The sequence below is a fragment of the Manacus candei genome, unplaced genomic scaffold, assembly GCF_025592945.1.
Source record: "Manacus candei isolate 608988 ecotype Guabito, Panama unplaced genomic scaffold, ASM2559294v1 h1tg000018l, whole genome shotgun sequence".
Classification (NCBI taxonomy): domain Eukaryota; kingdom Metazoa; phylum Chordata; class Aves; order Passeriformes; family Pipridae; genus Manacus; species Manacus candei.
The window spans coordinates 14,307,766-14,324,787 of NW_026138066.1; the positions used below are offsets into that span (position 1 = coordinate 14,307,766).

General features: G+C 38.7%; 1 protein-coding gene and 1 long non-coding RNA gene across 2 annotated transcripts in view; one reads left to right on the forward strand and one right to left on the reverse strand.

Annotated features, from left to right (window-relative positions):
- CHRM2 (cholinergic receptor muscarinic 2) overlaps window positions 1-17,022 on the reverse strand; it is a 96,523-nt gene that overhangs the window by 22,910 nt on the left and 56,591 nt on the right. The window lies entirely within an intron of this gene.
- Window positions 4,927-16,826, forward strand: LOC127469907 (uncharacterized). The gene is made up of 3 exons (XR_007904113.1): window positions 4,927-5,456; window positions 13,236-13,310; window positions 16,094-16,826. It is a non-coding gene; the product is annotated as an uncharacterized LOC127469907 (long non-coding RNA).

A 17,022-nucleotide genomic window follows, 5' to 3' on the forward strand; every position in this document is an offset into this window, starting at 1 on the left:
TTGTCTATTGAGCATTTTTTTTAGATTCGACTTTTTGTACAGTTATTACTAGTGTTGGGCAACAGTTACCCTCCAAGATGTCCCTCACTTTCTATTTTCACTATGGCAAACATATGGTCTGCACATAAGTAGGCAATTTTAAACAGGTACCTGTGAGGAACTTTCAGTATAACCCAACCAGCAGAGACAGCAAAGCAGCACAGCCCACAGCCCATCTCCTGCTACTTTGAGAATACTCAGAAGACACCTGTGTGCATTTTCTCTTGCAGGACACATGTAGGAAGACTGTGAACAAAAAGAAAATGCATCCCGGTGTCAGATATCTCTGGAATCTGCTCTTTCACACAGTGGGAAAATTCTCTTTTGCATTGTACATGTGATCCTACTCAGCTCAGCTGACACCATGTAATTCAGTATTATTTCCTCTATTTTAAGGAATAGAGTTGAGTGTTTTCCTTCCTTTCTTCCTTCCTTTTACAACCTGGATGCTTTATTCCTATTGTGTTGTCTTGGTTATCTCCTTTTGTTTTCCTGTTTTTATTCAAGGAGATGTTATATCAGTGATGGTGACAGCAGCTACTCCAGAAAACACAGAAGTTTGTTAGAGCTAATAGCTATTCAAGCAATAATTTTTCCTGCTTCCTTAAAATGAATCTGTTCTGAAACAGATAGAAAATCAAAATCTCATAATGCCTGCAAAGCATAATCTCTCCTTCTCCATATATGCATGTATGGAATACATATTTATGCTCTTTTGTAGTTTTACTTCCTATCCTTTTTGTTCTTTCCTAATATATTTCTCAGTATGGTTGATCTGCATTGCATTTTTTCCTCTAGCTTCTTGTCATGGTGTACACAAGGGCTTTGGACAAAGGACAGTAAATCCAATATAATCCAAATTATATGTGCTAATCAACAGTAACCGGTACTTCTATCAGAAAGTGCACACCCATTAAATGTACAGTGCCTTCCACGTTTCTTCTTCTATATTGTTTGGTTTTGAGATTCACAGCATTAATCCGAACTCCCTCTGTAACTAACAGAGCTATCTATTCATCACAAAAATACACAGATACTATTTGCTTGTATTAAATTCACTTTATCTGCTCTGCAGACATGCTACTTTTGTGCACATTTATATTTTTCAGAATTAAATATCAGGCTTCTCATGAAAACAGGAATCACTGGGAGGATATTACAGAATGTTCATGTGGTGAGTTGTGAAATTCCATACATCAGCATTGGCACTGGAAGCCTGATTTGGAGAGTGCTGAGAGCAGGGGTCTACTGTGTAAGATACATTACTCATCCAAACTCCCATTTCAGAGTCTGAAATCTCATGGTAAATTGCTCTGAAAAAAAATCAATAGGTCAAAAGCCCTGTGTATGCCAATGGCAAAACTTCTGTTGCTTTTGGTAGGCTTGTGAGTTTTCTGTGAAAAAGGAAAAAAGCAGGATTGGTGTCTGGGGACTAGTCCCAGTTTATTGTTTTATTGGATCCAGAATCATATTCTGCTTTTCCCTGCTGTAAGCTGTCCTGGGATCACACTTGCTATTCATCACTTACGAGAAAAGTCTATCTTAAATACCTGTTTGTAACATTTAGAGTGCCCAACCAAGCATTTCCTCCTTCTGAAGGACAACATTTCTCTTTTATCCCCTTAGCACAGGGTCATGCAATGCTACCTGGGGCTGTTGCCAGGTTATCGGCTCACATAATATTTTGGGGAAAAATAATCTGCAAAGTATGACATTGGGTTCAGAGTTGGAGTTCAATGGGCTTCTGAGAATCCCAGAGCCATAGATACAGTCTGCTTTGAAGACTTTTTTTCCAGGTGTTTTTACTGGACAGTGCTTCCCTACTTCTAAGCACCTGCTGCAGTTCACCCATTCTGTTTGTGTACAAATGGATCTCCACGTATATAACTATTTTAAATTCATAAAGTAACATGGAACCTTAACTGATAAAAGTACTTTGTAAATGACAGAGACTAGCAGCAGCATCATAACAAGGAGCATAATAATAGTACTATGAAGAACACAATAAGCAGCAGAACGACTAAGGAATAAAATCCCATCATTGTCATTCACCTAGTCTATGGAGGAGATTTGCAAAACAGACATTCCTTTATAAATTAGAAGTTGAAACTGTGAAAAGAGTAGTAGGGAGAAGAACTTCTGGGATGGCATAGCATAGCATGGTATGGCATGGTGTGGGTTGGAGGAGGTCCTGACAAAGATGAGATTCTCACAGTACAAACAGAAGGAGAGGAAATAAATTGTATGACTGCCATGGACAACTGTTTCTCTAAACAAAATAAAACAGGTCTAAACCATCACCATTTTTACTCAAGTCTTGTCATTGGAAGGAACACGAAGGGACAAATAAATAACAAATAGCAAAACAAATCGAAATCCCCTACATTTGCACTCTCACCTCCTAAAACCCAAAAACTATGTTCCCTGAAGTAGAAACATTTGTACAAGATTCAGACTTTTCTGTAGCTCCTTTATGCCACTCCTGTGGTGTAAGGTAATGGAAAAGCTTCCAGACAACTGAATATGTTCCCCCTGCTGGAAAATCCCTGGGTGGCTTAGACCCAACATTTAAAACCACTTAAAAATGTGAAGAACTTCAAGATACCACAGGTGGCCACATCTAACAGTTTAACACAAAGGCCACTAATTAAAGCTCTCTCTGTATAAAAGCAAATGCAAAAAGCAGTGCTAGATATATATGTCTCCCTCTCACAAAAAATCAATGGAGACTACAGGACATTTCTTAGAGAACTGTTGGATGGAAGATTGTTGTTTCAATTCAGTCACCAAACTCACACAGAGTGACTGCAGTGATGCAGCATTCCCAGGGGCAACTGAGCTCTGTCTGCAAGACTGGAGGTAAGAATCACCACTGGAATAAATATGGTGTTTCCTCCTTCCATTCACATTGCATTCTGCCCTGATTCTCCTAAGAGTTACAGTTGCAGCAGCAGAGGCAATTATCACTGGGCAATGGGTTTGGACATCTCCTTATTTTACTCAGAAGGTACGTCCAAGGAGGACTGTGTCTGGCAGGTCAGAAGTATCTGTAATATAGCAAGGATTTCTAATTTTAAAAAATGCTTTTGTCCAGTAACTGATGCATCTTGGAAAGCCCAAGATCAGTGATAGAGAATATAGTATTTGATAGCCTGAAGCATGTGGTCTGTGAGAGAAGGTTGAGGGATATGGGGGTGTTTAGCCTGAAGGAGAGATGACTCTGGTAGCAGCTGCCAAATACCCACAGGGTATCGACTGAGAAGATGGAACCAGTCTTTTTATAGTGGTGTGTGGTGGGAGGATGAAAGAAAACAGACATAGGGGTTTGATGATATTTAAGGAAAAGAAAATCACTACAAGGACATCAAAGCAGTGGACACAGAGATTGCATACAGGATCCATCCTTGAGAGTTTTTCAGGCCCCAATGGATAAAACCCTGAGCAACCTGGTATGAGCTTGACACTGACCCTCCTTTGAGTATGAAATTGGAGTGGAGACCTCCTGAGGCCCTATCCACATGAGCTATTCTGTGCTTCTGTGGATATATGATTATAGCATAGGCCATGAAGTTTGCAGGTACTCTGAATCAGGAAAGTAGGAACACATATACCTTTATTTAATATGAAGTCAAACATGATGAAAGCACATTGATTGTGCAGAAAGTAGTCTGGGAGTCTGGCAAAAGCACACTAAAGAGAAAAAGAAATCAGCATAATGCAGATCCTTGGCTTCCTACTCAGAGAAAGTCAGCATCTGATCTACTCTAGAATTAACTGCCCCAAAGTTTGCCCAAGGGGAGTCACCTGCCTGTAGTCTGCAATGTGGGGTGTCTGCTGCTTCCAAAGAGCTGAAGCTAAGAGATGGCTTTATTTCTATCCTTGCCCTACCACAAGTTCACATACCTGTTGTAATGAATCGAATAAGAAGGTCCCAAACTCTGTACTTTCTTCCATGCAGGTGCTACCTTGTGCATAAGCCAGAGTAATGACTGTTTTAGCAGGCCCTAGCAGACTCATGGAATAGTAGTGAACAGGAACACACAGCAGTAAGCCTTTCTATTTTGATTACATGATATGTATCTTTTCCCTCCCCTCTGAATTGCTTTTACCATCAACAATGACAGCTGTCCATCTCTGGTCCCAAGCATGCAGAACTTGAAGGAGCAGCTGCTTCCTCTCTGAGCATAATAGCCCTGACATGAATGGAGCCTGCAATGATGATTCAGCTTAGATTCATTTTCCAGTGTAAAGGCTCAGCATAGAGGCATCAAGAATGTCAACCACATACAGTTCAAACACAAAAGCTTGCAGGAATGTAGCCAGGCTCATTGGGTTATCATTTCAGCTGTTAACATGGATGTTCTGGTTTTCATTCATTGTTGAAGAGGATGAGGGTATACAGAGTCACTCCATTTGAAGAATAGTCCAAAAATGATATTGATGCTTAGTGAATAGTTACCTCCATAATTAGTCCAGCTCTAATTACAATGCAGCCAGACCAGCGTTCTCATTTTTGACTGTTATTATAGTACCAGAAATATACTTTGCAAAATACTTGAGAATGAAAAAAAGTAAGAGGATATGTCAGGGCAGAACCATTACACTAGAAGTAATGATGATACTACACATAACACATAGCTTTGAAGGAATAAGGGTTTTGATGTAAAAACAATGACTTAGATTGAACTTGTCTGGAATCAATGTCTGTCCCTGAAAAATGTGGGTGCAGCACATCACCATTGACCCCAAAGGCACCCCTAGCACCCAGAGGTGCTATTGCTTTTGGCAGTCTATTCCTCTATTTCAGTCTCCTCTCTATCCATTTTTTCTCTTTTTCCTGCTCCAAGTTCATCTTGCAAGTCAGAGCTGAAAGATCTACAAGGGCATAAGTGATCTCTCACATCAGAGCAATGCCAGGCACAATAGACATGCCAAGACACTAGATCTAGTATATAACTTCATGGCATGCCACAGTTCAAGGTATGGAAGGGAGCTGGAGGTTTTTTTCACCTTTTCATTTGCTTGTTTGTTTACAGACAGGCCATCCAGTGAAATGGGCAAAGACTGAGTTAATTTTTAGCACATTTCTACACAAAACCAGTTTTTGCTTGGAAGTGGTGGGATTTTGGGGCACATCACTGATGGCAGGCATTTCCTTGTACACAGACAGAGCTTTTGCTAAGGGAGAACTACAACAATGCTCCAAGAGAAAGGAAAAAGCAGGGTCTGACAAAGGAGTAAAGAAAGATAAGAGGATTCATTTAGTGCAGTAGTGCTGAGCTAAAACCTGGATCAAAGCTTTGAAATGATACCATAAAGTTGGTGGGAGCCTGGTAGAACTGGCCCAAATGAGACTGCTAAATAATAAGTGACTCATGCTTATAATTCCCCCTCTCTTTCATCTTTATGTGCTAAAGGTAAGTGAACCTTTATTCCTTATTGCTACATTCAGTGAAACTGTAAATAATCAAGTGTTGAGCTCCAGCTGTAATAATAAAAACTGACAAAAGCCTGGCAGGTTTTCAGTATTTTCCCTAAAAATAGCAAGAAAAAACACCACTTTCAACTGCCATCACCTTCTTTATATATTAAACTACTCTGGAAAGAAATAATATCGTCAATTCTTATATATTATTGCCTCATAGATACCAGCTAGACTGTGTCACCATAACCACCTCTCTTTTACTGTAAAAGATCTATCAGTGAATCCAGTTAAAGAAAAACTCCCAGAAATATCTCTACATTCTGACTCATTAATTCATCCTTTTCCCTAACTGGTCCTCTGATGCCATTTGAAATGAAACTGCTGAAAATATTCCAAAGACATTTGCTTCCCTAAAGATTGTTTGTTGCATACCACAGTGTTTTCCATCATCTGTATCCACTAAGCTGTGCACCATCTCTCTCTCTCTCTGTTCTGTCATTTGTTGTCCTCCCTGGAGATTAGCAAAGATAAGTTATTTAGGTTTTGATAACTCCACAGGGCTGCTTTCAAAGTGGCATTTTTTTCACAGTCATTTTTCTGCTTGGATAAAATATCTTTCCTTCTGGAACAAACTTCTGAAAAACATTCTACCTGATGTTTTCTTCTCCTTTTAATCTTTATCTCCAATTTTGTATACATTCAGGAAATAAAAGTGCCAGTTTTGAGACCTGAAGTGCTGTGATGCTTAGAAGGCATTTAAGGTCAGTCTTGTCAAAAGGTTACCCTTTTTTGGATTCAGAGCAAGTCCCCTATATTTGGCTGCTTCTCCTGCAAACATTTGTACAAACTTTCTGAATGCTCTCTGAATCCAGAAAAAGACTCTATCAGCAGCTGCTGCAGTTTGTCACTTGTAACTGCTCAGTGCTGTGTCTCCAGCTCCAGTCCTCCACTGTTAGTGCCCCAGTGAGGTAAGGTAGATTTTTGCAAAATGATACTTGTGTCCCAAATTTGTTGTGCCCTTGGGTCATGCTAGCCCTGTTTGAACACTCTTTCTGTTACTGAAATAAGTAAGCTAAAGCCACCAGGTACCTGAAGAAATCTATCACCTGTAGCCCTCTCAGTTATCCGAAAGCATGTACAGCAGTGCAAGTGGTGTTCTCTGATTGTTGACCCTTAGATCATTGTCTCATCAGTTGAGACATGCCTAGTAGAAAACTACTTGGCTATTTTTTCCTGCCACCTCTTCTAGCCTTTCATGTGTTGTGTGAGCGGGGGCTCTATCATGCCTTGCTCTTCTGCTGTTACTCAGCAGTCTGCCAGGCTCTGTTAGGATTCCTCAACAACTTCATTGTCAGCATTCACACTTTCTACTACTTGATATGTCAGGAGATTGCCTTGTTGAAGTGATCATTAACCTGAACAGTTTATGAATACCACAGATGTAATTATTTCTATGTTTATTCACTTATTTGATATATTTTCAGGGTCTCAAGAATTGCTCCAGATGGTCATCAATTCCCGTCATGTAATCTAAAAAAATATTTTATTGTTGAACAGAAAACTCCCTAAACTCATTGTCTAAAAATCTCCTTTATGGCACTCAGATTATTTCATTCCTTTACAACCTCATAAATACTTGAAATAGCACTTTAAAGTATACTTGAAATGGAGAAGCTCATAGCTTTAAAAAAAGTCACAGTTATCACATTCCTTGCAAGAAAACACACTATGGTAACTAATTTGAATCCTGTGAAAAAAGTCAAAGTATGGGTGTCCACAGTAGCATAATTTTTTAATTATTATTTCTTTTTATTTCCTGGCATATCTGATAATAACCAATAGAAACCTGAGCAGTTTTCTGCAAAGTTACTATTAACAATACTGGATAGGAGTAAGAGCCATGCAGGTATCATGGTATCATGACAAGGGCCTTGTCATATGCCAGCGTGCAGTTCAATACCTGGCTTCTAGTGGTGGTTAATGGTTTACTGATAAATTACTACAAAACAAAGAAAGTATGGAGGAAAGAGTTTTCATAGCTAAAGCAGCTGATATTTAAGAGTGGAACCTAAGTTAGCAGCCTCATCTTCAGCTCTGCAATGAATGAAGACAGGAAAGTTTTTTTACAGTCGTTTGGCTTTTCAGACCTCTGAATTAGGCTCCTGAAATCTTTCTCTCTGCTCTCTTAGGCTCCTAACTCAACCATCTTAGCTTGGAGCTGAGTGGAGCATGAACCCTCACCATGGCAAAAAGTGAACTGTGCCATTTAGTCTCTTTAACTCAGTTTATTCTAAGGGAGTCTTTCAATATCTCATCTTTGTCTCATCCCCCCTCCACAAAGTATTGTGCAACCTCATCTGGAGAAAATGACAGTCAAATAAGAATGTTATAAATACCTTGAAATGAGTGGAGTAAACAGCATGGCAATAACGTTGACCAGGTAGCCCCCCTTGAGGGATGCTTTTTATTATGTTCAGCTGCAAGTATCATTCTCCTAATGCTGCCCATTCATCTTGTGCTGGGTTACAAGTCAAACCTGCCTGCACTCGTGCTCTCTTGGAGTGGAGAGATCCAGCTGTGGCCAGCTCACGGCAAATAAACTGTGTCATAAAAATACAGGGGTTCCCCCATAATTTTTTTCTCCTGACTTTTTGTTTTGTTGTTAGGAATAGATGATTGCAACCAGATAGTCCACAAATTAATTCCTTGACATGTCAGTCAGCAACGAATCGTTTATTTGAGATGTCATGGCAATATCAGAGAGATTTGGGGTAGGGAGTAAAAGATATGGTACAGTCCAAGCAGCGTGTAGTGGTACTATAATTGAGGGCAGATATGGAAGAATGGAGTTTCCCTACTAGTAAACTGAGCAGTGTAAATTTGCTGGTACTCCACTTGTGTGGAAACATTCACCGGGAAAAGAAAAAGATGTATTTTCATGTTTTGTGAGATAAGAGGGAACAAAGAAAAGAGAAAAATTCAAGCATGTTTGCTGTAGATGATTATAGTAGTAATTTCTACAAAAGCAGTTGCTCAGTTTCTCACCCTGAGTCAAACTGAGGCAAAAGGTCAGTGAATACAGTGATGGCAGTTCAGTATTTATTTCAATAAGTAGCAGTGACTTTGCCCACTGCAATCTTTCGACATGAAGAAAGATTTTTTTTGCACTTGATGAAACTAAATCATGTCCAGCTCTAGAAAGGTCAACAAATCTTTCTGGTTAATATATTTCTGGAACTGAAATCAAGCCATCTAGTTAATCTGAAATCCAGAAGCAGATGCTTCTACAGCTCCACAATATTTACACATCTAATCCTAGCACTACAGCAGGCAGAGAGACCTTTTGTGCTTTACTATACAAGCAGTTTTCCTGCTTCTTGTTTTTCTGTTGTGTCATGAAAAATTCACTGCTAGAAAAGATCAAAATACAGTTTACATCTGTTTTTTCATATCCTAGTTCAATTATGGTTTTCATTACCTTGAAAGTTAGCTTAAATGTTCCTTATTGCCCAACAAATAGGTAAGTAAATAAACAAACAATTTAACTACAAGGGAAAGGAAAGCTTCATTCTAGTATTTACCACAAAGTACTCTAAGTAACCATTTCCAAACTGCATAATGGTTACACTGAGTTAAAATTCTTCTGTCCAAACATTTCGGATAGAAATGTCTTTCACCTCTTCTGTCTCTACCAAGGTTTATTTAGTGACCTACTGAGGCATCAGAGACTGCCACTGCCTAGCTTGAAAAGGAAAAGGAGAGGATGCAGTGATCACATAAAGTGCACTCTGTGTCAGATAGAGGTTGAACTGAATGCTTGTTTTGCCCCATTCCTCTCAAATAGAGGGACTTTAGAGAAATCTGAAACTCCACAGATATGAGTCTGGTACAAGCAGATGGATTTTCACATACTGCATGTATAGCTGCAGAGCTCACTGCTGCAAGAGAGGTTTGTGGTCTCAGCATTTAAACAAGACTGAACATATGGGCTCATAATCCATATGTAAAATGTGCATAGTACAAGTCTGCAAGGTGCAAAGGGAGATGGCATGCTGGTTCTTACCTGTGACTGGATTTCAGTTTAGGACAGTTTCTAAGCATAATGACTTACACAGGCATTTCTTTTCTCCTAGTAAGAGCTATTCAACCTGCTGTTTGTTTAGGAGCTTCCAAAATAGCTGATAAGATTATTTGAAGCACTAACGGACAGTTGCAGAGGGAGGATTAGGTCCTATCTATGTTCCTATGGTCCAACACTATTTGGTTATCACAAGGTGTGCTGAAATCAACTCTGACCGTGCACATCTTTCAACCTTTGTTAGACCTTTAGATCTCCCAAAGAGGTGTTTTCTTGAAAAAAATGTACTCCCTCTCTGCACTCTTATGTGCTCCAGGGACCTTAGCTTAGTCCTACTATGAGAATGAGGCAAGAAGGCTTGGAGAAGATAACATATTGACTTTTGTACTTAAAGGTACTTACACTGACATAATTGCAATTATTAATACTGGTGAAAGGATGTGCCCAATCTATAATTTGAAGTAATGTTTGGCGACTTGAACAATATGAATCATGAATCATTCATTAAGTGAGTAATGCTTTTAATGAGTTATAATTAATTTTTAGATGTCCTCTGTTATTTTGTTGTGTATTTTAAGGTCACCCACATTATTTTTTTGTGTGTCATAATTACATTGAGGGTTATATGCTATTCCCATCAAATGCAAATATATTATTTGCTTTAGTTCAAACCTTTTTATACTTAGGGGAAGGACTTTGAGAATGGTGAAGTGTCTTAAAGGCAAAGCCAGTGGAACCTCCTTAGCTGTATATGAGGTATCATTCCTGTGTTTTCAGGTCTGCAAGCCATGATGTTGAGACATCAGAGGCTGTAAGAGAAGTTAATGATAGATCTACCAGCTTGATGTTTCAGATCCTCTTTGGATGTAAATAGGCAGAGCTACACTGAAGCTAACAGATCCCTACCAGCTAAAAAAAATTTACACTCTGGCTTTGAGTAGGGCTCTATTCCCCAGTCAGCAATCCAGTCTACCAACTGCCCAAACAGACACCAATACATTCACATTAGTTACAATACTTTGTGATTGCTTCATCAAAAAATCTCAGAGATTATGTGCCCTCAGGACATGGTACCATTACATTGTGTCAGCCCCAAATGGAGGGGCTTAGGCAGAGCAGCCCATCTTTTCTGAGATATAAGTAGGACATCTTTTTCTGCATTGACTTTCATTCCATTTTTATTCCGGTATATCTGAACAAATAACTGAGAAAACCCCCTCTTCTACACAGTCCTGTAGCTTCCATTTTAGTTGTACATGCTCTCTCTGTCTCTGGAGACAGTCATCCTCACACTCCATCACCAGAGGAATGAAGACAGAATACCAGCTTCTTGAACGAGTACTAAGATGTCTTTAACTGCATAATAATTGATGTTTTTATGGAGTTCCAGATCATTTAACGATATTGAACACTTCAATGGTTTAATCCTTCCTCACACAATGTGTAGACAAATAATAGCTTGATAGACTTCATCATTTATGAAAGGCAGACAGCAGGCAAGCCAGCATGAAAATATTTTAATTATACTTTGTCAAAAGTATATCACAGGAGATAAGACTGCTCTTTCCTCACTAGTTTCATTTGGGGAATTTGTCCAAGTCTAAATTTATTTGCTATTAAAAATTGCACTTGGGTTCAAAGACTGTATTTCCAGAAGGCAAGAAAGAGAAACAAGATAAGAACAAGTAGAAGAATGAAAAGTGGCAGAACACTACAGAACTTTAGGTGGGCAATTTCTTGCTTGAGGCCAAACTTGGGAAAAAAACCCCACCTTCCTAGAACACAGAAAGTGGTATGGAGAAAAGGATAGGACAAATCTCATATTTCATTAACTTTTTGCTTTATGCAAATTTAATATGGGAAAATCCTATGCAGTCCCACTGGGCACATATCAGCGGGGTTAACTCACTGTAGAAAACCTCCCTCTTGGTAGATGTTCTCCAGACATTTCTCCCCAGTTTCACAAATTGTATTTATAAAGTATAAGTATCTAAAAATGCAAATGAATGACAGCTGGGGTTGATAAGGAACATAGCAAACTGCCTTTCTGATCAAATAAAAAGGTTATGTTGTAATTTTTTTTTTTTTTTTGAGCGGAATCCAAGCTTACTAAAGCCAGAGGGAGTTTTTTCTACTATGTTTCAATAGTTTTGGGACTGAGCCCTTGTGAAACTGTGCAATAGCATAGTGCAAAATAGGGTTGTTGATCATTATACTGCGCAGCTTCTACTTGGGTGGATATTATTATTTTTATGTCATATAAACCAGCATTTGATGAAGGTTGTTAAAATTATTTTGTCTCCAGTGCAAATGTAGTATTGCTTCTATGTGTGACTGCTCTTTTGTTACTAGCGGCTCATCTTCTAACAGCATGTCATAGTAGGAAAGATGTGAGAGAATCAACAATAAAAAAATAGGGTAAACAATTTAACAACTCTATTTTCTTTCTTGTCAGTGTTTTCATAGAATCATAGACTACAGAGCACTCATGTTTCTGAGGTAGGTTTTATTATCTCTTCTCTGTGGTGACCAGTGACAGGACCCAAGGGAATGGCCTGAAATTGTGTCGGGGAGGTTTAGGTTGGATATTAGAAAAAGGCTCTTCTCCCAGAGGGTGGTTGGGCACTGGAAGAGGCTCCCCAGGGAAGTGGTCACAGCACCAAGTCTGACAGAGTTCAAGAAGTGTTTGGATGATACTCTCAGGCACATGGTGTGACTCTTGGGGATGGCCCTGTGCAAGGCTAAGGGCTGGACTCGATGATTCTTGTAGGTCCCTTCCAACAGCATATTCTGTGATTCTGTATTGAAGGACTAAAGATGCAGAGTAAAGTATTTACTTGGCCTTTAGTGCATGCTGAAAAAGGTCAAAAGTTTTTCTTTCACCTTTGTTGGCACTGAATGTCTCAGCAAGAACTAAAGAAGGGATTTCCAAAAAGTGTCTAGAATTTACTTTGTTCTGTTACCATTTAAAGTCAATAACAAAGTACTATTGACAATCATAGTGGTGGGGTCATAACAGAACAGGGGATTGAAAGTCTTTCCATCCTAAAAGCTCTACACATACTGTACTGGAAATGAGATGAAGCCACAGGTTTCCAGCAGTGTACCTCATTCAGCACTAACAAGTCTTCTGTAATCAGCCAATTTCCAAATCATAGGCATATATCCTCTGTGTAATTCATACAAACACAACCTTTTTTTCTTTTTTTTTATTTTTAAATAGCGCCAGGCTTTTAGTGTCAGTAAAATTCCCCTGCAGTGAGAAACTCCAATTTAATTAAATGTTGCATGAAACTATTTCTTTTCCCCTGCTGTACATTTGCTGCCTATTAATGCATCCTGTGTTATTCAACTCAAGGTAAACAAACATCTCTATTCAGATTTCTCAATGCAATTAATTTGTTTTTTTATAACTCTGTCATGATTGATCTAACTCGTTTCTTTGCCAAGAAAACTTTCCTAGCCTCTTCAATTCCTTCTTACACTGACAGATGTGTTCCCTCAAGGTATCTAGATCTTCAAATTTCTGTTTTTTTTTTTCTTAAAGACAAGACAATTGAAAGTAAAGACAGGAAGCTCGAAAACACTGTGGTTTAAGTGCTTCAGACTTCATTTTATTCACATCCACCCTCTTCAGTTTTATGTTTCTGATTAACTAGAGACCATTAACTATTTCTTTGTTTCTCTCCCTAGAAAGGTTACTTTGATTTTCAAGCCGATGAATATACATTGACACATCTGAGACTGACCATTACGTTTATCACCTTGGTATGTAATGTAATTATTTAAGAGTACTTTGGAACCTTACCTATTCTATCTCGGCTAACCTGACAACTTTCATCAGTTAATTTTGCCAACTCTATGTTTCTCTTTAGCCTGTTGACTTAATTAGGCTGGTAGTAATTGCAGCTAATTAAGAACAACTAATGCAGACAGTAGTCCATTTGTCTATTCGATCTTACACTGAGGTTTGACATTATATTATTTCTGTTGGCTCACTATGTCTTTGAGAAAGTTTTTTTGTTAAGAGTGTGGGCTCTGAGAAGAGCTGAAGTATGGAGGTGAAGAGTCTTTGCTTACACAGAACATAAACCAAGTCTTAATAGGACATGAGGGTATTCAGGTACTTCAAAGCCTGCATGCTACAAAAATACACATTGGTCTGAATAGCTTTTCAGTCACAGAAATGTGGAAAATTGAATTATCTCCCTGTAGGAAATATTAATAATTTGTTTTCAACCCACACAGATGAAATTTTGACATCTTAAATATTTGCACATAAATGAAAGTGGAAAACAATTTTAATGTGGAAATATTGGACTACAAAATGTTTACTTTTTTGATCAAAGAGAAGATTATTAATCTCAAAAGGCTGATGTATTTGGTATTCAAAAATTTCTGCAATACTTCTGAAAACTGGAAATATCAGTGTTGGGATTTTTTTTAGATTGAAAAGAAGTTTTTTTTAAATGTTCTACTTGAAATATTTTATAACTACCGTTACAGGACAAACATCCTGTTTTGTTTCTGTGGTGGTTTTTATTTATTTTTTTTTTTATTTTTGTTTCTTTGATATTCTAGATTTTTAAGGAAAAAAATCAGTCAAAGCATTTTAGGTATCTTCTCTCCTACTCTCTATTTTCTAGCAAAAAAAAAAAAAAAGAAAGAAGCATGCATCCTTGAGATAACTCTCTCTTGGTTCACTGAAGATACAGAGAACATTAATGTAAGCACATCCATGCAAATGCCCTTCCTGGAGAGTGTCAGAGAAGTGGCATTTTGAAGAGATGCGTGTTTTAGAAAGACATCATATCTTTTTGCATGAACTCAGAAATTCACTTGTTTCCACCTAATAATCTTGGGCCAGAGATTACTGCTGACATGCTGGTTAACAGATTTCCTTAACTGTTTCTAGTTTTCACTTTCATTAAAATACTTTTGATAAATTATGGTAGCCAACTCTTTATTTGCTATTGTTGTTAATTTAATGCTGGGAGAAATAGAGGATAAAATCTTGTTTCAGTGTGGATATAGAGCCTAATACCCTGAAAATAGGAATAAAAATCTTGGTTTTGATTGCACCTAAACATCTCTGCAACTGGAACATCTTTTTTTACAATGGTCACAAAAAGAGAAAGTTGATGAAATTAAATGTTCAAGTTACCTTGGCTTATTGGGATGAGAGAGTTCTGTGGCAAAATACGTGCCATCTTCGAGATTTCATGGAGGCTCCATTTCATCTCTGCCACCACAGGCAAGTAGCTCATGGTGTGCTAACCCTCACTGCAGGCTTGACTACCTGGGGCCGTGCAGCAAAGGCTAACTGAATCAGTTAATTGTGTGAATTAAAGCGCATTAAAAGTCCTGCAGGTGTTCTCTTTCAAGTGTTAAGAGGCTGTATGTCACTGCAGTTTAATCTTTCTCTGATGAGGGCTTGTCCTCAGTGGAGTGTTAGCATAAGGTATAACTCCAGCATCATTCCTGGCTGAACTGCTGCACGTACAGAGCAGTCTCTAAGCTGAATCAGGTGATGATTTAGAGACCTTTGCTGTGGTTTTGCATCCACGCTGGTGGATGAACTGAAGTGCCTGTTGTCTTGCTTATCTGGATGTGGAGGCTTGCTAACAGCTGGTATGCAGTCTGCCATGCTGCAGTGGAGCTGAATTAGCTGGTTTGTCATAGGCCTGGGCTAAAGGTTGAGTAGTGCTTCTTTTCAAACCAGCAAGGGGGAACACAGCCATTCACTGCCAATTCCCGCACAGAGAGTGTCACTAGGCAGTCTTTCCCCACAGCTTCACTGTTCACAGCATGACCATATTTGAGCAAGGGAGGCCAGCTCCAGAGGAATCAAGCTGCCTCTCAGGGTACATGCACATAACTGGAAGCAACTGAGTTCCTCTAAGCATCTGATGAGCTGTAACTAAATAGGACACGGAGATTTTATTGCTTTTAGTTGCACGTCTCCATCTTTCGTAACTGGAGTTAACCCTGCACTAGCAATATTCCCTGAGAAACTACAATAATATATGGGCACAAGGACATGAATGGGAAGGAGGGTGATTTATCACTCCCTCTTTCAGTCACATGAGTTAGCTGGAATGTCTCTGTTGTCTTTTCTAGAGCCAAAGGAAAGAGAAGCCTCTGTGAAGTGGCTTTGGGCACATAAATTAGGCACTTCCTCAGAGTCTCTCACTGCACGAGCCCACCTCTCTGCATTGATCCTAGAAGTCATTGGGAAGAATAGTCAGCAATTTCAGACAACATGCTTCCTTTGGGTTTTTTGACTGCATGAAATGGAAAGTGGAGTTTTGGAAGACATTGCCATATATGTTTTATCTGCCAACAAACAATAGGTTTATCCCCTGTAAGTTGATGTCTGATGCCAGCAAAGGCTACATATGTATGCCTTTACAGGTTTTGGTGTAATTGAGCTGACCTTTTGCATATGACAAAAATTTAATATTTTAATGAAACATTTTTTACCTCCCCCTCATTACTTTTTTTCTGCCTAAATTTGGCATGTACAAAACCCTGCATTTTTGTGTTCACAGGCAACTTTCCACTCATCCTGGAAGAGGCAGGTTTATGCTGATTGTTAACAGTGGAAACAAATGGCATCAGACGAAGTACAAGGATACTTGTACCACAGTGCTGCTCTCCAGTAGAGCCATCTGAGACAGTGGAAATGGATTTTTCCTTTTAGTGATGAAATACAAGGACATCAGATCAGGCAAACCAGATCAGAAGTGACTGAAGAATTTGGTCACAGAGTAAGCTGTAATTAGTATTTTGTTTTTCTTTACTCCAGCTGCAGGCTGCAGCTACTGTACTTTCAGATGTTACCAAACTGCACAGAAAAATAAAATCAAGAAAAAATTTTATATTATAAATTAGCATTGACCTTTCATTTACCTTTCATTCCTCTTGGATTACTCAGCTTCTTATTAGAAGTGTTCATCTGCCTTGCTTCTATCCCCCTTCATTGGTTGTGTAATTGAAAAAGTCAGTACAACTGCACTTCTGTGGTTTGATTTTAGTTGCTCTTACTGACAACTGGGTAGGATATTGCTATATATTGCAGTTTGGAAATGTATACAAAACTGGTATTTCACAAATATCAGTTTTGAAAGCTCTTCTGTAACAGCATGGGGGAGATGGGTTTAAATTCACACATTTTACAGCCAACCTAAGGGAACTGGTGAGGGTTGTGGTAACCCATAATGGGTTAGAGAAATTTTAACAACAGCAGTGTAAGCAGTTCTCTGCTAAGCTCTACCCAAGCAACCTCTGACTTTATGTTTCAAAGCATATTCGATGCTTGATTCCTACTCATTGTCTCTCATATTCTTTTTCTAGAAATATGGAGCCTTTTTCAAACAAACTGGACTTCCCAGTGAAAACTGGGTGAAATCTAAGGTTCCATTTTGATTTTCGGAGATAGTTGACTGATACATTCTAAATGAAAGTACTGATAAATAGA